Genomic DNA, 26,872 nt, shown 5'->3' on the forward strand with positions numbered 1-26,872 from the left:
AAAACTCCTTTTGCCCAAAACTGCAAGCAACTCAAATGAGATAGTGTGGTTTATCCTTAAAATGGAATGTTATTTGACCATAAAACCAGCCATCAATGGCTCATATAAGTAGCCCTAGCTACTCAGGAGTCTGAGATCTGAGGATCACAGTTTGCCAGCCCTGGAAGGAAATGGAGCTGTGGCTCATGTGGTAGAACACTAGCCTTGCAAAAAGAAGTTCAAGGACATTGCCCAGATTTGGAGAGTTCAAATTCTAGGACCAACACACACACACACACACACACACACACGCACGCACGCATGCACGCACACACATGCACACACACGCACGTATTGATATACAATTTAACAGGCATGAATTTCATATAATTGTTAGTATAACAAAACTATCAATTGTACATTGTAAAGGATGAATTATATACCATATAAATTGCATCTAAACTACTATTAGAAAAAAGATCAATCTTTAGTGACTCAGTTTTGAATATGCCATCTAGGAGTTTAAGCACCTTCCTAGAAAAACATAAAATAAAAGAGTAAATTGATTATTCAATTTACATGTGAAATCTTCTGGTCTAAACAAACTTCCGAATTACCTTTTGTTCCTCTTTTCCTCCCTTTCTGGTCTCCTTTTGCCAAATCACTAGCATCTCGAAGCACTTGCATTGTGGTATTAAAATGATCTTCTCTAAAGTCACCACAGAATCAAAGTTTTTCATTCACAAACTTTTAATTGTAACTCAAATATTTTTCAAACCTTGAAATGATTCCTCATTAAAAATAATTTAGCAAAGAACAATTCTAACCAGGCAGTGGTGGCACATGCCTGTAATCCTCGCTACTCAGGAGGCTGCTCTCTGAAGATGTTGTTTGGAAGCTAGCCCCGACTCTTATCTCTAATTATCTTCCAATGGAAATTCAAGCACCAGAACCCGAAAAATGAAAAAGTCCTGGAGGTACAAATGTAGTTCAAATGGCAAAGTGCGGGCAGTGAGTGAAAAATCCAAGTAAGAGTATAAGGCCCAGAGGTCAAGCCCCAGTACCTGCAACAACAAAATCTCAAATGTAATTTTTTTTTTTGAGCCAGTGTCTATGTTGCCTAGAGTGGTTTTGAACTAATAGGCTCAAGTGATCCTACTGGCTTAGGCTCCTCAAATGCAGGAGACTACAGATGGGTATCATATTTGGTATCAAATGTACTTTTTGAAATAAAAATTTTCAAAAATCAAGTCTGAACTATGAAACTACTTGAAACAAAAATAAATGAATAAAACTAAATATTGGCCATTTGCAGTTCAAAATTAAAGCAAAACAAGATATAAATAAAGAGTGACATAGAAGAATGACAGTTCTTACATTCTCATCCATGACAAGGTGAAGACCATCTCCCCCTGCTGGAAAAATGTAGTGCTGCAATGGAGTAGGCCAATAATCTGTGTAAATTACATGACAGGGCTGTGAAAGAAAGAATTAAACATAAAATTTCTTCAAAAAATTAAGTCTTTTGTTTATTTGATCTATGAAAAAATCTTAGGGAGTTTTGTAAAACTGTGATTTAAACACTCAAAAAGATATGACACTTTTTAAAAAATGTTAAAAAGATAGATTTTGGGACACTTAGTTCTGTTGAATCATACTACCAGCTTCTCAACTCAATTCTTTAACCAGGGCCAAATATATGAACAAAACTTCAAGTATTCAATACCTAGTTCTGTGCTACTCAACTATAAACAGCAAGCCCTGTTTCTATGGAAGAGTAATATGGATTCTTGGGCAGTAGTTTGATTTTCTTCCTCCAGCAGATCCCCTAGATTTTGATATTGCAGAAATAATATGGAGAGGGAAAACAGTAGTATGCAAATACACTACTGGAGAGTTTGTAAATTGATTTTAAAAGGTTTGAAGGACATAGGTATAAAATAAGGACAGGAAAACAAAACCAAGAATAAAATCACAGAAGGGCAGCAGTAGCTCATGCCTGTAATCCTGGTTATTCCAGAGTCTGAGATCTGAGGATTGAAGTTTGGAGCTAGGCCAGGCAGGAAAGCTCATAGCACTCTTATCTCCAATAAACTACTCAGAAAAAGCTGAAAATGGAGCTGTGGTTCAAGTGCAAAGAGTGCCAGACTTGTGCAAAAGAAGTTCAGGGACAGTCCAGACCCTCTGGTCAGGTTGTAAGATCAATGTGAGCGTGTGCACACACACAAACAGACAGACAGAGAATTCAGTATGTATAAACAAGTATCTGTTATAAAGTCTCTCATAGATGCTAAACCTGAACTAAAAAAGCAAACTGGAAGAAAAAAAAAGTACAAAGCACGACTATGTTATTGAGGAAAATTGAACCAAATACTCAAGACATGATTAGCTTTTCCTGATATCAAAGCTAAGAGGAAATGCTAGCATGTACTAATGGCCTATGGTCACAGTAAATGCTGTAATTTTCCAAATTTGGAAGATCATCAGGGAACTTGGTAAATTTAGAAAATCAGGGTTTCCAAGGCCCACTCCCAGATATTTAGATACACTTGATTTGAAGTAAGGATCTGAAATCAGCATTTGTAAAATGTTAGTTGATTCTGATAATCAGCTGCTAAAACTGAAAAGATGTTTCTCATTAAAATGTTTTCTTTGTTTTCCTGTAGGTTTTTTTTTTTTTTGGTTGATCATGGGGCTTGAACTCAGGGCATGCCTGCTATCCCTCAGTTTTGATGTTCAAGACTAGCATTCTAACCACTTTGAGCCACAGCCCTAACTCCAATTTCGGGGTGGTTAATTGTGGAGACAAGAGCCTCACAGACTTTCCTGCCTAGGCTGGCTTTGAACCATGATCAGTAGATCTCAGCCTCATAAGGCACCAGAGTTCGGCTTTGCTATAGGTTTTCTGGCAGCTCTGAAGACTAAACTCAGGACCTTGCAATAACTGGCGCAGGTTATTTTCCAGGTATGGCCTTTTTTTTATGCCCAGGCCAGCAAGAGCTAGAATCCTCCTACTTGTGCATAATGTTGTTGCTGGAGATGGCAGGCTTGAACCACTATACTCAGTCATAGTTCAAAAGGGAGTCCTGGGCAGATGTTGTATGGTCTGATCTTGAACCTGGATTCTCCAGTCTTCGCCTTCCAAATTGGATTGATTGTTTTGAGCCACTTAGCCTAGCAAAGTATTTTCTTTATTCTTAAAAACATTAGGAATATGTACAAAATAGTTAAAGATCAATCTATGACATATTTGAATAATGAAATCATTTTTAAAAAGAAGAAAATACCTGTTTATGTAAATGACAAATCCATTCAGCAAACTGTCGAGCATTTGGAATTGTAGCTGAAAGACATAGTGAACATTATCAGGAAGCAAAATAATTGTTTCTTCCCATACAACACCATGCTCTGCAAAAAATAAATACACATTGAAATTCAGTGTCACTTTAACGATAATATCTAAAAGTATCTTCTCAAGCTTAGTAATTAAAAGTGCAGACTATTTTTTTATGTAACCATATTTTTAGTGATCTACTCTTCCTGAAAGCTGGTATCATGAACACGTGTATACTCTGAAGCAGCCTGAAAATGGTAATTCCAGACTTTCCACTAGTCAAAGAAAATTCCCAATTGCAAAGCACAGGTATACTACTTCCATTTTGAAAGGCAGAAATTTATGGTCTACACAAAGTTATAATTATAAATTTGAAAGCTACACTATTTCATAAGGTTCCTTTCATCTAAATTTTCCTGATGACTCTTGAGAGACAAATGATAGGTGTGAGAACATCAGGACTCTTTAGCCACTTTTTATTTAAAGGGAAAGACTTAAAAATAAATGAGTGTAATAGGTTCCTTTAAAAAATTAATCAATATACGAGTTGTGATTTTAAAATGCAAAACTGGGTAAATATATGATTGGCATGGGTGAAATGTTAAAAATGGTCTCTTAAAGTGCATTACTATTATCATAAATATAGGCTAATTTATATACATATAGACTAATCTCATATACATCTTAAACATTAGAATGTGTTTGTTAATTTAGCTCTTTCCTATACCCAAAATTCCAAGTACTTTCTATTGGAGTCATATAATAGAATGGGTTAAGTGTACTTATATTTTCTTGTTTGATTTATTACCTAAATCTCCACTTTATTTTTTACTAAAAATATGCATTTCACAAATTTTTTAAAGCAAAATAAACAATGAAAGCAAGAGTGTTAATTTTGTTTTTTTTTTTAAAGTTTTTATTATAAAACTGATGTACAGAGAGGTTACAGTTTCATACGTTAGGCATTGGATACATTTCTTGTACTCTTTGTTACCTTGTCCCTCATACCCCCCTCCCCCCCCCCCTTTTCCCCCCCTGAGGTGTTCAGTTCACTTACACCAAACAGTTTTGCAAGTATTGCTTTTGTTGTTGTTTCTCTTATTTTACCCTTTGTCTCTCAATTTTGGTATTCCCTTTGAATTTCCTAATTCTAATACCAGTACACATTGTTTCCCATATACTCAGATAAGATTACAGAGATAGTGTAGATACAATCACAAGAAGGTGATACACGAACATCATCAATAGTAGAAACTACAAATACACATGGGATGTTGAAAGTAGTTACAACTCTGACATAACAATCATTTCCATACAATGGAGTTCATTTCACTTAGCATCATCTTATGTGATCATAAGGGTATAGCTATTGGGCTCTTGTGATCCTCTGCTGTGACTTCCCTAAACCTGTGCTAATTATTCCCAATAAGGGAGACCATAGAGTCCATGTTTCTTTGGGTCTGGCTCACTTCACTTAGTATAATTTTTTCCAAGTCCTTCCATTTCCTTACAAATGGGGCAATGTCATTCTTTCTGATATAGGCATAAAATTCCATTGTGTATATGTACCACATTTTCCTGATCCATTTGTCTACTGAGGGGCATCTGGGTTGGTTCCAGATTCTCGCTATGACAAATTGTGCTGCAATGAACATTGTTGTGCTGGTGGCTTTACTTTGATTTTGTTTGTAGTTTTTTGGATAAATACCCAAAAGTGGGGTTGCTGGGTCATAGGGAAGTTCTACATTTAGCCTTCTGAGGAATCTCCATACTGCTTGCCAGAGTGGCTGAACCAGTTTACATTCCCACCAACAATGAAGTAGGGTTCCCTTTTGGCCACATCCCCTCCAACAACTGTTATTGTTAGTTTTCTTGATATATGACATTCTTACTGGGGTGAGATAGAATCTCAATGTTGTTTTGATTTGCATTTCCTTTATGGCCAGTGATGTAGAGCACTTTGTCATATGTCTCTTGGCCATTCTCATTTCCTCATCAGAGAAGTCTCTTTGTAGGTCTTTAGACCACTTGATGAGTGGGCTATTAGTTCTTTGCGGTTTTGTTTTGGAGGAAAGTAATTTTTTTAGTTTTGCATATATTTTAGATATGAGGCCTTTGTCCGTTGAATGGCCAGTAAAGATCTTCTCCCAGTCGGTGGGCTTTCTGTTTATCTTGCAAGGTATGTCCTTTGCCGTGCAGAAGCTCTACAGTTTGATGCAGTCCAATTTGTCCAACCTTTCTTTTTTTTTTTTTTTTTTTTTTTTGGCCAGTCGTGGGCCTTGGACTCAGGGCCTGAGCACTGTCCCTGGCTTCTTCCCGCTCAAGGCTAGCACTCTGCCACTTGAGCCACAGCGCCGCTTCTGGCCGTTTTCTGTATATGTGGTGCTGGGGAATCGAACCTAGGGCCTCGTGTATCCGAGGCAGGCACTCTTGCCACTAGGCTATATCCCCAGCCCTGTCCAACCTTTCTTTGATTTGTAGCCTTTCTGGGTCTTTGTTCAGGAAGTTCCGTCCTGCGCCAAGGAGCCCAAGTGTTTCTCCTACTTCTTCCTTTCGTGTTTTCAGGGTGTCTGTTTTGATTTCGAGGTCTTTAATCCATTTGGAATTGATTTTGGTGCAGGGTGATATATAAGGTTCTAGTTTTAGTTTGTTGCATGTGTTGAGCCAGTTTTTCCAGCACCATTTGTTAAAGAGGCTATCTTTCTTCCAAACTATTGTCTTAGCCCCTTTATCAAAGATTAAGTAGGCGTAGTTCTGTGGGTTCAATTCTGGGTCTTCAATTCTGTTCCACTGGTCTTCAGGCCTGTTCCGGTGCCAATACCAAGCTGTTTTTATTACTATAGCTTTATAATACAGCCTGAAGTTGGGTATTGTAATTCCTCCAGCACTGTTCTTTCTGCTTAGGATTGTTTTTGCTATTCTAGGTCTTTTATTATTCCATATGAATTTCTGGATTGCTTCCTCTATTTCATCAAAAAATGGTGTTGGGATATTAATGGGTATTGCATTGAATTTGTAGATAGCCTTTGGCAATAGTGCCATTATGATTATATTAATCCTCCCAATCCAGGAGCATGGGAGGTTTTTCCATTTCCTTAGTTCTGACTTAATTTCGTTTTTCAAGGTTTTAAAGTTCTCCTCAAAGAGGTCTTTCACTTCTTTGGTTAAGGTTATTCCTAGGTATTTTGAGTTTTTGGAGGCTATTGCAAAGGGGGTTGCTTTTCTGATATCAGCCTCGGTCTTTGGGTAGTTAGCATAGAGAAAGGCCGTTGATTTTTGAAGGTTTATTTTATATCCTGCAACTTTGCCAAAGTTTTGGATCAGCTCTAGTAGCAAGAATGTTAATTTTGTAAGACAGAAATTTTATTTTATTTTGTTTTTTATCTTATGTAACTCCATAGTTGTTTATTTTAAAAACAATCTTTTCTGAAATATCCTTATAATTTGAGGTGAGCTAATTGATGGTACATCAAAGTTACCTGTTTGCCTGGAAGTTACTAAATGCTGATGAAAGAATAGTTACCAACATATCATTACAGCATACCAACCTAATGGGACCCTGCAATTTTTAAAACTTCACAGCTGGTCAATTTTGGTTGGATACTTGCGTTGCATCGTGTATGGAAAACATTCTCTCCACTGACTGAAGGTAACCTGCATACAAGTGTACTTCCAATGTAGAATTCAATTCTTAGTGGCTCAAATTGGAGCAAATAAGCTGACTCTCCTGAAATAAACTAAATACAAAGCAACAAGTAGTAAGAATGTTAAAGATTTATTCCACCAGTCTTCCTCCTATTTTGTGTTGTTATTTTGTATTTGAGGCATGTATAGCCCAGGCTAGCCTTGAACTTAGCCTCCTGCCTCAGCCTCCTTAGTGCTGGATTTACAGGCACCACCATGCCTTGCTTCTGTCTTAAACATACAAGTGTACCCTATGAGAAAAGCGAGTTAAAACAATTCTGAGAGCAGAGGAGCTGCTAGAGCCATTGTGACTCTACAAGAGCCCAGGTCAGCAAGGTACAAGGTGAGCAGTAGCACTGGGCAGTGGTAGGCATGCGACATGCCAGGTGGACCACACTGTCCAGGTCTTCTTGAGCTCAGGTCATTATTACTTCACGGGTTGTATTTTGTTCTTCCATATTTCCTTGTTCCACTGTTTTGTAATCAGGACAAAATGAGAAGTCAATTAACTTTCCCAAACTAAAACCTTTTATTACTGGGTAAATAAAACTAATTTGTCATCTACAATTATGTTTAAGATAAGAGTAAGTCAGCTGAAGAAACAACAGGCTAAGGAAAGCTTCTACATTTAGGCACAGGACTAGTGGGCGAGTTGTTGGCTTGGCTGTGGGCAGTGCTAACCTAGTGGGCCTTCTCTAGGAAGGCCTTGCAACACCGAAGGCACTGCTGATACACCAGCTCGAAGTAGGAGTCGTTTCCATAATAGGGATCTTCAATAATAAGTTGTTTTTGTGGATCATGGCTCCAAAGTAGCCAATTGTAGCTTTGCAGTTTTTAACCTGATTACTTTCTCTATTCACATCTCACAGATTGCTTTCATCCATACACAGCATGTAGTCGAAGGTAGCAAAGTCTTCTTTGGTGACCTGTCTTATCTTATGGGCTGTGCTAATGTCATGATTTTTTAGGCAGCTCATAGCTTTTGGATCTGGGGCACGACCCACATTCTAGTTGGAAACAGCACCACTGTCAATGGCCCGATTATCTGAAACATTTGGTTAGCAACCAGTTTTCTGAAAACTGCTTCTGTGACGGGTGACTGGCAAATGTTACCTAGACACACAAATAGTATGGATTTGGGACTGTGTTCTGCCATCTTCCTGGGTGGTCACTGGTGCCTCAGACAGAAATTTCAGAATTCCCTTTTTAAAGTATCTTTTTTAACTGTAATTTCTCTTTAATTTAATTTTTCTAAATTTATTTATTGTTTACATGGTATCGAGGAATCAATACCAGGGTTTCAAGCATGCCAGGCAAGTACTCTATCACTAAGCTATATCCCCAGCCCCAAATTTTAGAATTAGCATTAGTTATATTACAGACCTATTTACAAGTTGCCAATTTAATTTGCATCATTGGAGTTTGCATTGTCCTGCCCAGAAGTTACTATTTAGAAACTTATCTTAATCAAGTCCACTGCAAACTATTGTATCATGTTGTCTACAAATCATGGAAGCCAATAGCTTATTATATTTCTAGATATGAAAAATTCAACTACTTCTTGTTCAAAATTCTTAATATCATTTCAACAGTGCTGAATATACCTGAATCTCTCATATAATGAATTTCATCAAATATGACCCAGGCAACTTCTCGCATGACTTCAGAACCTTTATAAAGCATACTTCTCAAAACCTAAAGGAAGGAAAGGATTTGTCATCATTTTTGACATAACATCCAACAGTTAGGTAAGAATTGCTTTTTTCCAACAAGGAAATTTGGATATTCTTTACTAAGTAGAAATATTAAATTAATTTTAGGGGATTACATATCTTTGACATCTCAAGAATCACTAGTCAAAACACATGGAAAGACCATCACTCCTACTATCTCCAGAACATGAAGTCACTGCACAAGGTACTTAAATGAAACTTCTGAGCAAGACACCAGATTCCACATGTTTGCTCTTTTTCTTTGATTGTTTTTCTCACCTTGTTCATCTCCTCATAATATGCGTACTTTACACAGATATCTTACACAGACAGACAAAAACTTATACTGGGCACGAAAATGAAAAGTGAATGATAACCTTTGGAAGATTCTCAAGACAAGAAGCTAATTTATACAATCTATTTAACTGTACCCTTAAAAAAAATTGGACTAAGGAATGTACTCAGAGTACTTAGTAAGGTAAAGATGATAATTATTGCCAAAACTTAAAGTGTAAAAAGTATATACAAAACTTAAATGAAATTGGGGGAGAAACTAAATATTATATTTTTAAAAACTGGTTATAAACCTACAATCAAAACTATGTTGTAAAATAAAACCCACACAGAACACCACAAGTTATATGAAACAATGTAATCAAATCCTTGAAGCTGCATGCAAAAAGTCATTGCACTGACTGTAATAAACCTTCAAAAATATTTAAGTGATTTAATATAAAGAACAGAATTAGTAAATTGGAAATATGTCTAATTTTACAGCACATTTTTAAGATACATTTTTATCATTTTTTCAAATAAATCTACTCACAAAATAAAGTGATACATTTTAGCTACAAAGATTAAACAGTAAAATAATAGTTTTAATTGAACATCTCCATGAATTACATTAAAAAGTTAAAGTTACAACATGAGGCATTACAGAAATTATCTCTGTAGTCATAACAAGACAAGATGCTGTAGGATTAATAGTAACATCTCCAGTCATCAGGCAAACATCTTGAAATTCTTCATATACTTTACAGTATTTCTGATTACTCAGCCTTAATTGGGCTGGTAAATATTACATGCTGGTTTTCCGGCAAGGCTAGTGCAATGGCATACCTAAAAAGGCAAAAGCAAGTAATAATTATACTACTTGGGAGGCTAAGATCTGAAGATTGCAGTTCAAAGCCAACCTAGGCAGGAAAGTACCTGAGAATCGTATTTCCAGTTAATCACCAAAAGCTAATATTGCTATCTTCATAAGGAAATGGAAAGACTTGGAAAATATAATAGTAAGTGAAGTAAGCCAGACCCAAAGAAACATAAGTTGTATGGTTTTCCTCATTGTTGTAACTGAAATGTGTCCATAATATACATCTATAAGTAAACACACTGGATAGTAACAGACAAAAACTTACACAATATTTTAAACATTCACACAGCGAGACCAAAGGATGACATTCTTAGGAGAAGACCACATTGGCTCAATAGCTATATGCATATAACCTAAAAATGAAGTTTATTGAAATGAACTCCGAAGAAATGGAAACGAGATTATTGTATTTTGCTTTTTTATTTTGTTTGCTTATTTTCTCCTTTGTCACTTTTCTTGATTTATCTTGTATGTAAGTTAATCTGTTTTGGTGAGGGCAAGGGAGGGCACAGAAATGATGGGACAAATGTTGAAAACACAGCAATGATACTCACTATATTCTAGAGTGAAATAGAAATATACAACTTGTCGGTGAGGGGATCAGAAAGGAAGAACTGAGAGAAAATAAGGGAAAAGATAGCATCATTCAAAAAGAAACGTATTAATTACCTGCGTTTTATAACTAGTCCTCTATATATCACCATTTAAGTAGCAATTAAAAATTGAAAAAAAGGAAAGTGGAGTAATTAACTCCATGTAAAGTAACTAAAAAGAATGCAGTGTTATCTATAACACATCGCATTAACTAGACTTTAATGAAAGAATCAAAAGTGACAAATTATTACTGATATGATAAAAGGATGAAATCAACAAGATGAAATAGTTTTCACACTACCCAGAACTGAACTAGATGACTAGATAGTCCTCAATTCAATAATAGGTGAAGATTTCAGAGACAGATCTTCCAGACAAAACCAACAGGGAGGAATTAGAATTAAATTCTACCCTTGATCAGGTGAGCCACACACACACCAAGAGAATATTTCAACCAACTTCTTTTTTTTTTCTTTCTCTATATGTGGTGCTGAGGAATCGAGCCCAAGGCTTTGTGTATACAAGGCAAGCACTCTACCACTAGGCCATATTCCCAGCTCAACCAACTTCTATTGAACAAAATGTCCCTCAAAATATAATGAATGATCTCCAGGACAGATGATGGACTAGGGAAAAACACCAGACAAGATTTAAATGTCTTGAAAGTATATTTAGAACACATGCAGATCACACTCTAGTAATGCTAGAAATTAACAAGGAAAACAGGCACATGTCTTGAAAATCATGAATTGTTTTCAAACCATTATTATATACATAATAAATAAATATGTAATTTAATTAAAGGTTAATGCAATATAAAATGAATTGTTTTCACAGCAAAAAATAAGTTGATCCTTGAAGGAATGAGAAGAAACTAGCAATCTTAATTAAATCAAAAGAGAAGGCACTGTAAGAAGAAATTACTGTAGATCTCAAAGAACTAGAAATATAATGCCAAAACTAGAACAAGGAAACAAATCAAGAAGAAAAAAAAAAGTAGCCAACATATACAGAGTAGCTGTAAGTAATGAATCAAACTGAAGTTGTACAAAAACAAAAGGTTGGTAAGACTGAAGTAAAAATCATGAACAATGAAAGCAGAAATCAATACACCTGCACATATCAGCACACACTTCCCAGGTTTCTGGATGAGCTGAATGAGCATGGAGGAAATATTCTTATTACTGACAACCTACATATTTCTGAGAATCTACAGATTCAGTGCAGTCTCTGCCAAAATTCCTATCACCTCCTGTGCTGGGCCTGGTGTGAGAAACCACTAGTCACAGGAGCTCTGAGAAGGCCTGGGGTCTCCCAGGCAGGTGACTCCCATCCTGCAGGTCCACAATTAGCAGGAATAGGAGGGAAGTCACAGCCAGAATGAGCCTGTGCCCCAGGAACACAGCTGACTGGAGCAGCTGGAAAATGTATGACAATAGCACCTCATATCAGATCTCCTCACCCCCAATCCTTTAGAAGCCATACAAAAACTGGCAAGACCTACTTTTCATCAAGGACCCCAGATGATGACACATGCTAGGCCTTCAAATCCAGTTCTCTAAACAGGATCCCATTCCATACCCAGGAGTAAACTTTTACCCAGCTTTCAGTTTAAACCCCATCAGCTCACATCACCTCAGCCCAAACCCTTCCAACTTGTTCTCTCTCAAATTAAGCCCCTTAAGTCCCATTCCTCCCAAGCCAAACCTTCTCTATCCAAACCCCCACAGCCCAAGCCATGCCAGTCCCAGCTCTCCCAATCTAAGCCCCCTCAGTCCCAGTCTTCCCAAGATAAACCCTTTCAATCCAAATCCCCTTAGCTCCTGGGCATGTGAGATCTTCTCTTACTCTTAGGGCTTTGCTGCTTTAGACTAAGTGGTGTTGGAACTCTTGAAGAAAAGAGAAAGTAAAAACGTCAACAGTCTACATATTTTGATATTTTTTTTTCTAGAGTTTTCTGGTTTTCTCTCGTCTAGCTCTAGAACTCAGATTAAAAACATCACTACACTGCCATCTTCTGGATCTTTTGAATGCTTACACATAAAGTCAACTTGGATACCTGAAACCAGGCCCACTTAATTCTTTTGAGGCACAAGGCCTAGCACTTCAGCTATAACCTCAACCCCCACTTAACTCTTCTTTTTTCTTTCTGTTTTGCAAGTCGTGGGGCTTTAACTCAGGATTCAAGAAGCCCCTGAGCTTCTTTTGCTATAGGTTAGCACTCCAGCATTTGAGCCACAGAGCCACTTCTGGCCCTTTCTATTTATATGGTACTGAGGTATCAAACCCAGCGCTTCATGCATTCTAAGCAAGCACTCTATCACTAAGCTACATCCCCAGAACCCCACTTAACTCTAACCTATGGCGAGCTAACACATTAAACTGTGTGTAGTGTTTTCATTAAAGCAGTAAATACAGTAAAATTCTTTAGTTAGTGAGATATTATTCTGAATATGTCGAAACTATCACTTTCAATTCTTTTATGGATTAGGATGTAATATATTTGCTCATGTTTTTATTAGATATGTGTACTTTTCTTTTGATATATGTCTGTTTAGTTCATCTACACATTTGTTGATCGTATTATTTTTCTTTTGCTGTTGTTTTTTGAGTTCTTTCTATGTTTTCATATTCTATCTTCTATTTGTCTATTGATGAAGCTTTCAAATCAAGTTTTTTTCTTCCTTTTTCTCTTTTTGTACTGTAGATTGAACTCAAGGCTCTATGCTTATTTCTAGATGAATATACGAATATGACATACTGAATTTGAACCAAGAGGATGCCGGTAGCTTCAAGAGATCTATATAGAGCAGTAAGAGTGTAACAGTATAAAAGTATCTCCCAATCATGAAAAGCCTGGGATTGGATGAATTCACTGATGAATTCTACAAGACCTTTAAAAAGAAAAAAAACCCACCCATGCTCAAATTATTCTATAAAATACAAAGGGAAAGCACACTATAAAACTCATTCTATGAAGCCAGAATTGTGATACTAACACAAAATAAGGACATGACAAGAAAATTATAGATACATCTCTTAGATGAATATAGACATAAAAATTCTTAATAAAATATTTGCAAACCAAATTCAGCAACACTTTTAAGATAATACACCAGGATCCAGTTGGTTTCATTCTACGGAGGCAACATAATGGTTCTCTGTATTCAAATCCATAAGTGGAATACAGCCCATAAACAGAATAAAGGACAAAAACAATAACATGATTATCTCAATAGTTGCAGAAAAAACCTTTGACACAGAGTCATAGAGAAGCAGATGGTTTGACCTGGGCATGGAGAGCTTGGATAGTGAAGGACACAGGGTCACAGGGCCCTGTCTTTCTGGTGAGTCGAGAAACCCAGTGCTCCAAGCCCAGGGCTGGCATGAGGCCGGGCCTCTGCCTCCCAGTTGCTTGGAGGTTCTTCTCAAGTAGGACTAAGAACTCTGGGTCCCAGCCTCATTCCTCCCACAGGGTGGTTAAGTGCTGGACAGAGCCTGAATACACTGAGACCCACAGAGTTCTTGAGTCCTGAGGTCCATCCCCCACCCCCTCCCCCTGCCCCATTCTAGAACTATTTTCTCCCTTCCAGACACTCTGTGACTCCTGTTGGCTGTCTCCCACGTTCACCTAGTGACAAGGTATTCCGAGGTGGGCTGGGAAGTCTGGGCTTAGGTCACAGATCTGTCTGTCACCAGCGCCCCCTTGCTTACTTTGCAGTTAGTTGTGGCTTTGACTTCCCCTCTCAACGTTTGAGCTGTGGTTAGGACTTGCAGCCTGTGCTGTGCTTTTCTCCATTGCCTCCTCCTGTCTCACTTCAGTTTTAGTGGTGAGAAGCCTCTTGTGACCTTAGTAAACATGTGGGTACCAGGAAAAAAATATAGAAACAACAACAAAAAATTCTTTGTGTGGACTTTTACCCCAGACTTTGACTTGAGCAAGATTGATGACGTCACATGGAAGGGTATGAGCGCAAGGAAGGAGTTCAGTGCTGGAGAGGCAGGCTTTCCAGCTGGCCCAAAACAACTTGAAAAAAAAACAGATAAAATCGGTTAGCCCTCTGTACAGCACCATTATAACAGCAATTGCAATTTTAAAAAGCAGATGAAGAGCTTGTTTATGAAGCAATTGTTTATGGTTTTATTTGTTGTTGTTTTGGCAGGAGAGGTGGAATGCGAATATGTCTGGGCTGGGATCCTCCTAGAGATTTTCATTCACCATTTTTGCTGGAATTCCTGGGATAGAAATGAGTATTACGACCATATTATATGCAAGGAAGTTATAAAACAATTTTATATTTTATATGTCCACCTTACTTTGGAAGCTGAATTATTATGTATTCAGAAGAAAATGAACATCAGGCAATGACTTTGGTCTCTGATAGAATAATTAAATAAACATTTGGTATAATAGCATCAATTATTTTAAGACACCTGTGTATGATTTACTATTATTACAATTCCCAGCTCAGTATTCTAAAGCTTGCTATTTTTGTAGCTTACTTATGACTTTTACGACATAGCACCTTATGTGGGTCAGGTAGGTGATGATTGGTGTGAAAGAAAATGAAGCTAACTATGTGCCAGGCACCTGATCAGACACTTTCACATTCATTTCCTCATCTGGACGAGATGAGAGAGACAAGACAGAGTTCTTTTAATTAAAATTAACCATAGGCAAGAGAGTAACAACAGGTGATTTTTTTTTCTTTCACAGTAAATACTGTTCATTCCAATAGATCTTTTCTAAAGTATATTAGTATACCCAACATAGAAGATGAGTGAAAATATTCAGGTGTGAAAAAGTTATGTAATTTTTTTTGTTGGTCCTGGGCCTTAAACTCAGGGTTTGAGTGCTGTCCCTGAGCCTCCTTGTGCTCAAGGCTAGTACCCTACCACTTGAGCCACAGCACTACTTCTAGCTTTTTGTGAATAGTTTATTGGAGAAAAGAGTTTCATCAACTTTTCTGGCCCTGCCTGGCTTTGAGCACAATCCTTAGATCTCAGCCTCCTGAGTAGCTAGGATTACAGGCATGAGCCACTGGAGCCTGGCTAGCTTATGTACTTTTAAGTACAGATGGAAATTCGAAGTCCAAATAAGTACTAACATAGTTTAAAGGCTTACAAAATAGAATTTTAGATGTTTTATAAATCTGATTGAGCTGCTCCATCGCTGAAATAAAACTAGCCATCACTTTTCCCAATCTGAAACCATCAATAGGTAGATGGTCAGATATAATCATAATTGATCTTTTTTCCATAGAGTTTCCTCCCTACAAATAAAAGAAAGATGCAAGAATTTTCTCAGGGATCAGTGGCTCTTATTACTAATGAGCATAATGAGTATTCTACATGATTTCCTTGGTTTACCTTTCTGGTTTGTAGATGATTATCTTCTCGCATGCACCTGACAATTTTGGATTATGTGCTTAGGTAAAGGGTATTTCTGTCTGCATCTTTGCTGTGATATAATTTGCTCCACTACAACTCTTATTGAAGTTTAAATCTGCAATGAAATGGTGCTGAAGTGATAAAATCTTTTTTTAAAAAATAATTACTTATTTATTGTCAAAGTGATGTACAGAGGGGTTACAGTTTCATACATAGGGCAGTGAGTACATTTCTTGTTCAACTTGTTACCTCCTTCCTCATTTTTCCCCTGCCTTCCCTCTCCCCTTTTCCCTCTCCCCCTCATGAATTGTACAGTTGGTTTACACCAATTGGTTTTGTAAGTATTGTTTTTGGAATTATTTGTCTTTTTATCTTTTGTCTCTTGATTTTGATATTCCCTTTCCCTTCCCTACTTCTAGTACCAGTATATACAGTATCCAGGGTACTCAGAGGAGATACAGTGATGGTGGGGGCACAACCACAGGAAGGGAATACGAGAGTAACAAACAAATAGAAAAAAGCTACGGTTTCACATGGCATGTTGAAAATAATTGCAACAATGATATACCACTTGTTTCCATAACTTGTTCATTTCACTTAGCATCACCTTATGTATTCATAAGGGCATAGCTACTGGGCTCTTGTGATCTTCTTCTATGACTAGCCTAAACATGTACTAATTATTCCCTATGAGTGAAACCATAGAGTCCATGTTTCTTTGGGTCTGGCTCACTGCACTTAGTATAATTTTTCATTCCTTTTCCTTACAAATGGGACAATGTCATTCTTTCGGATAGAGGCATAGAATCCCATTGTGTATATGAACCACATTTTCTTTTTTTTTTTTTTTTTTTTTTGGCCAGTCCTGGGCCTTGGACTCCGGGCCTGAGCACTGTCCCTGGCTTCTTCCCGCTCAAGGCTAGCACTCCGCCATTTGAGCCACAGCGCCGCTTCTGGCCGTTTTCTGTATATGTGGTGCTGGGGAATCGAACCTAGGGCCTCTTGTATCCGAGGTAGGCACTCTTGCCACTAGGCTATATCCCCAGCCCGAACCACATTTTCTTGATCCATTTGTCTACTGAGGGGCATCAGGGTTGGTTCCATATTTTAGCAATGACAAATTGTGCTGAGATGAACATTGTTGTGCTGGTGGCTTTAGTGTGTTCTTGCTTGTAGTCTTTTGGGTAGATGCCCAAAAGTGGGGCTGCTGGGTCGTAGGGTAGCTCTATGTTTAGCCTTCCTAGGAACCTCCATACCACTTTCCAGAGTGTTTGAACAAGTGTTCATTCCCACTAACAATGTACTAGGGCTCCCTTTTGGCCACATCCCCTCCAGCATTTGTTGTTGTTAGTTTTCCTGATAATGGACATTCTTACTGGGGTGAGGTGGAATCTCAGTGTTGTTTTGATTTACATTTCTTTTATGGCCAGTGATGTAGAGCACTCCTTCATGTGTCTCTTGGCCATTTTCATTTCCTCTTCAGAGAAGTTTCTTTTTAGGTCTTTAGCCAATTCTTGAGGGGGCTGTTGGTTCTTTGAGGATTTTGGGGAGAGGAATTTAATTTTTTGAATTCTGTGTATATTTTAGATATGAAGCCTTTTTCCATTGTATGGCTGGTAAAGGTCTTCTCCCAATCTGTGGGCTTTCTGTTTATATTGCAAGGTATGTTCTTTGCCATGTAGAAGCTCTGCAGTTTGATGCAGCCCCATTTGTCTAACCTTTCTTTGATTTGTTGCATTTCTGGGATTTTCTTAAGGAAGTTTTGTCTTGTGCTAAGGAGCCCAAGTGTTTCTCCTATTCCTATATCTGATTTTATTTGGAGGTCTTTGATCCATCTGGAATTGATTTTGGTGCAGGGTGACATATAAGGATCTAGTTTTAATTTGTTACAGGTGTTGAACCAGTTTTGCCAGCACTATTTGTTAAAGAGGCTGTCTTTCTCCCATCCTACTTTTTTTAGCTCCTTTATCAAAGATTTAGTAGGCAAAGTTCTGCGGGTTCATTTCTGGGTCTTCGACTCTGTTCCATTGGTCCTCAGGACTGTTCTTGTGCCAATACCAAGCTTTTTTTTTTTTTTTTAAATAAATAAATGTAGCTTTGTAATACAGTTGAAGTTTGGTATTGTAATTCCTCCAGCACTGTCCTTTCTACTTAGAATTGTTTTTGCTATTCAGAGTCTTTTATTGTTCCATATGAATGTCTGGATTGCTTCCTCTATTTCATTAAAAAATGGTGTTGGGACATTAATGGGTATTACACTGAATTTGTAGATAGCCTTTGGCAATATTGCCATTTTGACAATGTTAATCCTCCCAATCCAGGAGTTTAGGAGATTTTTCCATTTTCTTAGTTCTACCTTAATTTCCTTTTTCAGGTTTTTTAAGTTTTCATCATAGAGGTCTTTCACTTCTTTAGTTAAGGTTATTCCTAAGTATTTTATGTTTTGGGGGCTATTGCAAAAGGAGTTGCTTTCCTGATTTCAGCCTTGGTCTTTGGGTCATTGGCATATAGAAAAGCCATTGATTTTTGATTATTTATTTTATATACTGATACTTTTTTTTTGGATCAGCTCGAGTAACTTGGGAGCAGAGTCTATGGGCTTCTTTAGATACAGGATTATGTTATCTGCAAAGAGAGAGAGTTAACGTCATCTTTTCCTATTTGGATCTCCTTTATATCTTCCTCTTGCCTTATTGTTCTGGCTAGGAATTCTAGTACTATGTTGAAGAGGAGAGGAGAGAGCAGACAGCCTCGTCTTGCTCCTGATTTTAGAGGAAATGGCTTTAACTTTTCCCCATTAAGAATAATATTTGCTGTGGGTTTGTCTTAGGCAGCCTTAATTATATTCAGGAATGTTTCCTGGAATCTTACTTTCTCCAAAGCTTTTATCATAAATGGGTGCTGGATTTTATCAAATGCTTTTTCTGCATCTAGCAAAAGAGTAATGTGATTCTTGACCTTGCTCCGGTTGATGTGGTGGATTACATTCATTGACTTGTGTATATTGAACCAGGAATGAATCCAGTTTGGTCATAGTGTATGATTTTTTTGACGACCTGTTGAAGTTGATTGGCCAGAATTTTGTTGAGAATTTTTGCATTGATGTTCATCAAGGAAATCAGTCTATAGTTCTCTTTCCTTGGTGAGTCCCTGCCTGTTTTTGGGATAAAGGTTATACTGGCATCATAGAATGTTTGGTAGTGAACCTTCACTTTCAATTTCTTTGAAGAGTTTGAGAAATATTAGTGTGAATTCTGTTTTGAAGGTCTTGTAGAATTCTGCTGTGAATCCATCTGAATCTGGGCTTTTCTTGGATGGGAGGTCTCTTATTGAAGTTTCTATTTCATTGCTGGATGTGGGTCTGTTTAGTAGGTTTAAATCTTCATGGTTAAGGGCTGGGGATATGGCCTAGTGAGGCCCTGGGCTCAATTCCCCAGCACCACATATACAGAAAATGGCCAGAAGGAGCGCTGTGGCTCAAGTGGCAGAGTGCTAGCCTTGAGCAAAAAGAAGCCAGGGACAGTGCTCAGGTCCTGAGTCCAAGCCTCAGGACTGGCCCCCCCCCCCAAAAAAAAAAAATCTTCATGGTTAAGTTTGGGCATATCAATTTTTGCTAGGAATTTGCCCATTTCTTCCAGGTTCTTAAATTTATTAGCATCAAGGTTTGCAAAATATTCCATTATTATATTCTGAATTTTGGTTGTTTCTGTGGTGATGTTTCCTGTTTCATCTCTGATCTTGCTTATTTGCTTTCTTTGTTTCTGGGCCAGATTTGCTTGAAGTGATAAAATCTTTAAGAGTTAACTGGGTAATGGATGCTCCACCAGAATTAGTCATTAGTGTTTTTTTTCTTCCCAATACTGAGTCTTGAACTTTGGGCCTGGCTTTGGTCCCTGAGCTTCTTTGTGCTCAAGGCTAGCACTCTACCACTTGAGCCATAGCGTAACTTCTGGATTTTCTATGTAGTTTATTGGAGATAAGAGTCTCATGGTTTTGAACTGTGATCCTCAGATCTCAGCCTCCTGAGTAGGTAGGATTACAGGCATGAGCCACTGGGTGTCCAACTATTAATGCTTTTCTTTTAGAAATGGATCAACTATCATATTGGGACTCTTTTTTGGTTTTATCTCTTCTGCAAACTGTAGCTTGTCTTCTTGCCTTTCCACCATGCATGGATCAGCACATATTCCTTACAAGAAGTATAACTGAAGCTGGTGTCATGGTTTTAAATTGCCAGAACGGTGAGGTAAACCAACCTGTTTTCTTTATGAATTAGCTAGTTTTAGTTGCTCTGTTATAAAAATGGACTAAGGCAATCTTTAAAAATTGTCCTCAATTTTTCAGTCATCCCAGTATATAGGATGTCAGCTTCCTTTGTGAATATTGCATTAACCCCTGGCTCACACTATCATGGAGTAATATAGCACCCCCCCCCCCCATGCTGCTGTTCATAGGCATCACTCTATGGGAGATCTTCTAGTCCACCTTGGCCAGAGAACACTCCATTTGCTGTATCTTAAAGGAGGTAATCTACAGATAATAGTGCCTCCACCTAGGCTTCAAATAGTGCAAGAGCTGGTGTTTTTGTTTTCTCCAGTCCTCTATGCTTGTGCAACCTGTTTACTTGACACAGTTCTCAACAACAACTGCCTACGGGACTCTAGGAAAATCTGATAAGTAAACCAAGGAGAGAGGTATGACTCCAGCAAAGACCAGATTTCCAGCAAGGTAACACTTACTTATCCTTTTAAGGACAAGTGTAAGGCTCACACATGGAACTATCTGTTCACACATTCCATTGTTCCTTTATAACAGCCTCTGTAGCTTCTTCGGAGAGACTACAGTGGTCCATACCTTGGACAAGGAGCAAACAGATTATCTTTTTGCTCACCTGTTGCCTTTGCCACAGTAGCTGAACCTACTTGACATAGCAGCTGCAGTCTTGCAAGCATTAGAGTCAAGAAGCCCTTTGCAAAGCCAGATGATCTGGTCATCAATGGAAGCAGGGCAAGCTGTAGGAGAAGGAGAATCCAGCAGGGGTTACAGAGAGCAGAGGTGTTGACATTTCTTGCTCAACTCTGCCATAGTTTAGACAGAAAGGCTAGTGCATTGCCTAATTTTTGTTTGATACCACTTTCCTTTGCCTCTCTTTTCTCTTTCTTCTTTCATTTGGAAAATATTCTTTTCAAGTGAACCACTTATAAGGTGCCCATCTTGGAGATGGATTGTTTGAAGCAAAGACCTCATGAGAGAGATGATTGGGTCACAAGTAGCTGAAAATTTGCCTGAAAGGGCATCAACATTAATATGGGAAATTTTTTTTTAACAAAGAAATGAAGATAGAGAGGCAGGAGATAGAAAGTGGAACACATAAAAAACTTCAATGAATTAGTGTTGCCAGTAAGTAACTCAAAACAAACTTCATCTAAATGTAACCTTTTACCGCCTAGCAGCTTAATATAGCTGTGGCATTCATTCCATTTTTTTTTCTTGAAGGTTGCTCTCAGAATTTAAAAAGCTTTAGAAACTCAATTTTAGTTATGGACAGTGTCATATATTTTTATATTCTTCCTGAAGGACTTTGGGTGAATCGGGGTCAATTTCATCTTTCGTATTAGAAGAGCACACAGGTAAATCACTCTGCAGAGGATTTACTGGTTCTCAGAGTGAGAAAAGATGAAAGTCCACCAGCATAAGGTTCAATGAGTCTATTGGATTAGAAAGTATATTAAGGTTTTCTTGGGGTAAATCTCATCAATGTACTTCATAGTACTTTACTGGGGGCCTCCATCAATAATAGATTGCACACTAACAACTTTTGTTTGATCTTTGCAGTCCAGGCCCTCCTGAAACTCTGCGTTTCCCAGGTTGACCTGAACTTTTTTTTTTTTTTTTTGCCAGTCCTGGGCCTTGGACTCAGGGCCTGAGCACTGTCCCTGGCTTCCTTTTGCTCAAGGCTAGCACTCTGCCACCTGAGCCACAGCGCCACTTCTGGCCGTTTTCTGTATATGTGGTGCTGGGGAATCGAACCCAGGGCCTCATGTATACGAGGCAAGCTCTCTTGCCACTAGGCCATATCCCCAGCCCCTGACCTGAACTTTTGATCCTCCTGTTGCAGTCTCGGAAGTGTTGTGATTACAGATGTGTACCACCATGCCCAGCTTAGGAAAAGATTTTTTTGAGAGAGTTAGAAACTGGCAAGAGTTGCAGGCTGGGATGTAGGATTGTGTCTATCTATAGGCGTCATTCTGTCACAGGCTCTGGCTGCTAACTGTGGACTTAAGTGCAGAGTTTGGGAAATCTAGCTTGTGTAAGGAAATACTGAGGTGTATCTGCCAGAACCATGATCACATAATCTCCCTATCAGGCAAAGAGTGGTTGTAAAATGATTGAGGATAATACCTCAGTGGGTGGGTTGTTTCCTAAGCTTAACTCTCTCTCTTTTTCTTTTGCTTTCTCTCTCCTTTTTGAGAGCCAGTGCCCAGCTGCATCTTTCATTTTTTAAAATCTGTATCATATTCAAAGTAAGTACTATCACTTCATTTTGGGGTTATTTATAAACTTTCACATACTGACTCACTGGATGACATATACTATCTTCTAGGTATACCGCTAGTTGAGTTATCTCATTTATGTGAGGTAGTTGATTATCTCAATATCACAACCCAAGGAGTTAAAAAGTCCACTTTTTAAATAAGAGAACAGAAAGACTAAGAAACTTATTCAAAATTAGAATCCAGGCTGTTTGTAGACATTTCTACTAATAAAATACAAATCAGTACCTTTTGTTTTTTGTGGTACTCGGATTTGAATTCAGGGTTTCACATTTCCCAGTTAGCTACTGATGTTCTACCACTTGAGCCACTCCTCTAGCTTTCAGTTTTTACTTTACTTTTGCTTTCAGGAAAAAGTCTTCTGTGTGTGTGTGAGTGTGTGTGTGTGTGTGTGTGTGTGCGCGCGCGCGCTCGCGTACCTCTCCTAGGGCCGTGAACTCAGGGCCTAGGTGCTGTCCCTAAGCTATTTTGGTCAACACCAGTGCTGTAACACTTGAGCCATAGCTCCACGTATGGCTTTTTTTTTTTGATAGTTAATTGGAAATAAGAGTCTCATGAATTTTCTTGCCAAAGAAAGCTTTGACCTTCTATCCTCAAATCTCAGCCTGAGTAGCTAGGTGTACAAGCATTAACCACCAGTGCTTCACAGAATTTGTCCTCTTCAGTCAAAATTTCTAGATATGTGTTTGTGACTTCTCTTTCCTGGTTTCTGAGTTTTTTTCCATGAGCATTTGAAGAGCTTGTGTAATTCATGGTTTACCCTTTTCTTACCACTCATTCTTTATTCTTTCTCAGCTTGTGGAATATATAGGGATAAATCTGATATTATAGCAAGCCTATTTAAAAAAGAACACATAGAGGGGTAAAGTTTAAAGTTATGGGACAGCCTGACGTGTTCTGAAAGTGATTGATTTTTACTTTAGGGATATTGCATGCTGAACTTTTGCCCCAGAAAAAACAAAAACAAACAAACAAAAAAGTTCAGTTTTCTTGGGCACTATGAGATTGACATGTAGATCAAATAAATGACCTGGTCCTTGACATCTACCTTTCCTATGTCAGACTTCTCAGCCTGCAACCACCACTGAAACCTTTGTATTCAATGTCTTCCTTCACAGAGCTTAATTCATATTTAACCCAAATGAAATGTATTTTGGACTTGCATCAGAAACCCTAACAAATCCAGACCTTATTTTAAGTTTAACAAGTGTCTGCCGCTATTAAAAACCATGACAAAATGTCTTACCATCTCTTGATTGTAATTGGATCATAGTCATGTGCTGTTACCATGGCAACCAGGGGAAAGGCCTGGACCCTGTAGCAAAAGGTAACATCTGTGCAAAAGTCAAGTGTGAAGCCCTGTGAATATTTGTTGATATATTTTAACTTTAAACAATATGCTTATGAAAATAAGATGCTAATAAGGTCTCAGTGAGGTCTTGGTGACCTCAATTAATGCACTAATCATAGTCCTTCCTGAAGGGCTACCGGCATAAGTGGGCAACATCTTTTTAAAAGTTAAGTAAAGCATTTAACAACCATCATTTTATCGAATACTTCCTTTGGATAAAGCATTCCCGGCAGCCATCATTTTTTCAACTATTCACACCGTGACACTTTAATGGGAAAAAATAGATACCACTTGGAGTACTTCGTAGCTTAAAAAGCACTTGCCTGGAAGCTTAAGAAGATTCACTTTTATCTAGCTGGCTTCTTTCTGAGTGGTTTAATGCTAGAGATTAAAACTTCCTTTTACTTGCAATATCTCACTGCTAGGGGGTGCTGTTGCTTCTCCACTTCTAGTCCTGACAAATCCAATTGTGACCTTACTCTTCTTTCTCATTACCAAAGAGAAAATGAAGCTTTGTCCTTCCCAAGTGAGTTTATCCCGCAGAAGACCCCAGGGTCAGTGGGATCTGTTGGAACAATTAAAAAATAACAAAATGACTAGTAAATGAAAGAGTCTTGTCAAAATATTTTCAGATATCTCCATGAGGTAGAGATTGAAATAGTATAGTCATAAGAGGCTTAAAAGTTTCTTTAGGACCTGTTGGTATTGAGAGCCTTGACTTGCTCCCAAGGAAAGTGAGTACTTCTGGAGAAGAGCAGGTGGGAGACGCCAAGGGGGAGAGGTTTGCCTGACCTTTCTCCAGCATGACAGAAATCTGTTTCCCCCTTCTACCGATTCAGCATTGGCTCAGACACCATTGAGCCCCAAATGCCCATGTATCAGCTTTGTCTACACAAACTTGAGAAATTCTGAGTTGATCAAGTTTAAGAACTTGATAAAAACGTTTAAAAAATGGCTAATGTGTGCAAGACTATCAGAACACATTACCAATGCACTGTGTACTGTGCCTCTAAGGCTGAATACTTGCAGGAGGTTGACCCTATAACAGTGGTTCTCAACCAAGAAAGAAGGGTGCTTGGGGACTGGGAATATGGCTTAGCAGTAGTGTGCTTGCCTTTTGTGCATGAAACCCTGGGTTCAATTCCTCAGCACCACCTGCACAGAAAAAGCAGGAAGTGGCACTGTGGCTTAGGTGGTAGAGTGCTAGTTTTGAGCAAAAAGAAGCCAGGGACAATACCCAGGTCCTGAGTCCAAGCTGTAGGGCTAGCAAAAGAAAAGAGAGAGAGAGAGAAAGAGAGGGAGAGAGAGAGGAAGGGAGGGAGGGAGGGAGGGAGGAAGGGAGAAAGGGAAGAGGATGCTCACCCCAGTGCAACATGTTTGTCATGACTGGGAAAAATACTGTGGGCACATAGTGGGCAGAGGCCAAATATATGGCTGAGGATCTTCTATTGCACAGGACAGTCCCTTCCCTCAAGCAACAGAGAATTATCAACCATAAAGGTCAGAACTTCAGAAGCTGACAAATTCGTCTCTGTTTTATATACACTTACACTTGTTAAACCACAAATTAATTGATTAATTAATTATTTTTGCAATACTCAGGCCTTGTTCTTGCTAGGCAAGCCATCTATCAACTGAGCAATGCCCCCAGCTGTACCCACAAAGAAAATGTATTTGACGTGTCATGCAGCACAGGAATCTCATGGTAATAATGTTGGAAAATTGCCCTAGTTTATCAGAATTTTATTATTATTATTTTTTTGGCCAGTCCTGGGCCTTGGACTCAGGGCCTGAGCACTGTCCCTGGCTTCCTTTTGTTCAAGGCTAGCACTCTGCCACTTGAGCCACAGCGCCACTTCTGGCCTTTTTCTGTATATGTGGTGCTGGGGAATTGAACCCAGGGCCTCATGTATACTAGGCAAGCTCTCTTGCCACTAGGCCATATCCCCAGCCCCCAGAATTTTTTTTAAATCACTGAGTGGTGTGGTCTCATAAAATCCCTTCACTTTCACTATCATTTCTCTTTGCTGATGGACTGCTTGTTCTTGAATTTCTCCTAAGTTGGCTTCATGTTTTATTGTTTTGGTTTTTCTCTTTCCTTTTGTAACTGCTCTCTTCAGCTCTTGTTTTCGCTCCCAGAATGGGTATTTCTTCAGTTTTTTTGTTATTGTTTGTTTTTGCTTCATTTGGTTAGTCTCTGAAAGAGTCAAGAGGATCACAGTTTTAGGCCAACCTAGACAAAGTTAGTTCAAGAGAGCCTATTTGCAAAACAAGCTAAGAAAAAAGAAAAAGGTTTTTGGAGGATGCTTGGAGTAAGGACTTGGTTTTAATCAAATTTTCTTAACTAAGTAGACTTTGAACCCTGCTTAATTCTTCCATTTATTTTCTGATCTACCTCCTTAAGTGAGTCATTAATTGCCCTCTCTCTCTCTCTGAGTTACTGAAGTATTCAGAGTCATACTTGTTAATTTCATGTACCTGTACAGTACCCCCGTTCATCAGTCCTAATACATTACTTTGATTACTCCTTAAAAATTTCCAGCAGATGACTTGATGATGACCTTTAAGCAAAGTCCACAAAGCTTACATGGGAATCCAACTTCCTGCAGTGTGAACTCTAGATTTATTTATAACTTTTGTTTTCCTTCCATTCCTGAGCTCACTTCCACTCCCAGCAATGCCTTTTGGGATTACTACCCACAGGGAACAGAACAAAGCAAAACACAACTACTTGAAACTGAATTCTGGTCTCTGAGTTTCCTTCTGGGGGAACTTAAACTGGGATCCTCGCTGAATGTGGAATTGCACATTGAATGCTGGAAAATCCTAAGGCAGCTAGAATGCACAGTTGAATAAAAATTGGAATTAAATTTGAACATATTTCCTTCAAGAGTCTGGGATTGTTTGTTTACTTAGTTGCAAAAGTTTCTCCCATAAATCACTAACCAATTGAACAGAAGATATGCAGTTTGACCTCTGAAAAACCCCATTTAATTTATGAGGAGGTACAGGCTTTCTGTATTATTTAATAGTGGAATGTTTACTTATAAACTAACTCAATTCAAATTTGCTTTCCCACTTACATTCATTGTACCCATAGCAGTTTGCATGTTTGGCCAT

General features: G+C 38.4%; 1 pseudogene; it reads right to left on the reverse strand.

Moving 5' to 3' along the window:
• The window catches only part of LOC125367562, a 46,898-nt pseudogene extending 20,026 nt beyond the window's left edge, over positions 1 to 26,872 (reverse strand).

This window comes from Perognathus longimembris, chromosome 19 (genome assembly GCF_023159225.1).
Source record: "Perognathus longimembris pacificus isolate PPM17 chromosome 19, ASM2315922v1, whole genome shotgun sequence".
Classification (NCBI taxonomy): domain Eukaryota; kingdom Metazoa; phylum Chordata; class Mammalia; order Rodentia; family Heteromyidae; genus Perognathus; species Perognathus longimembris.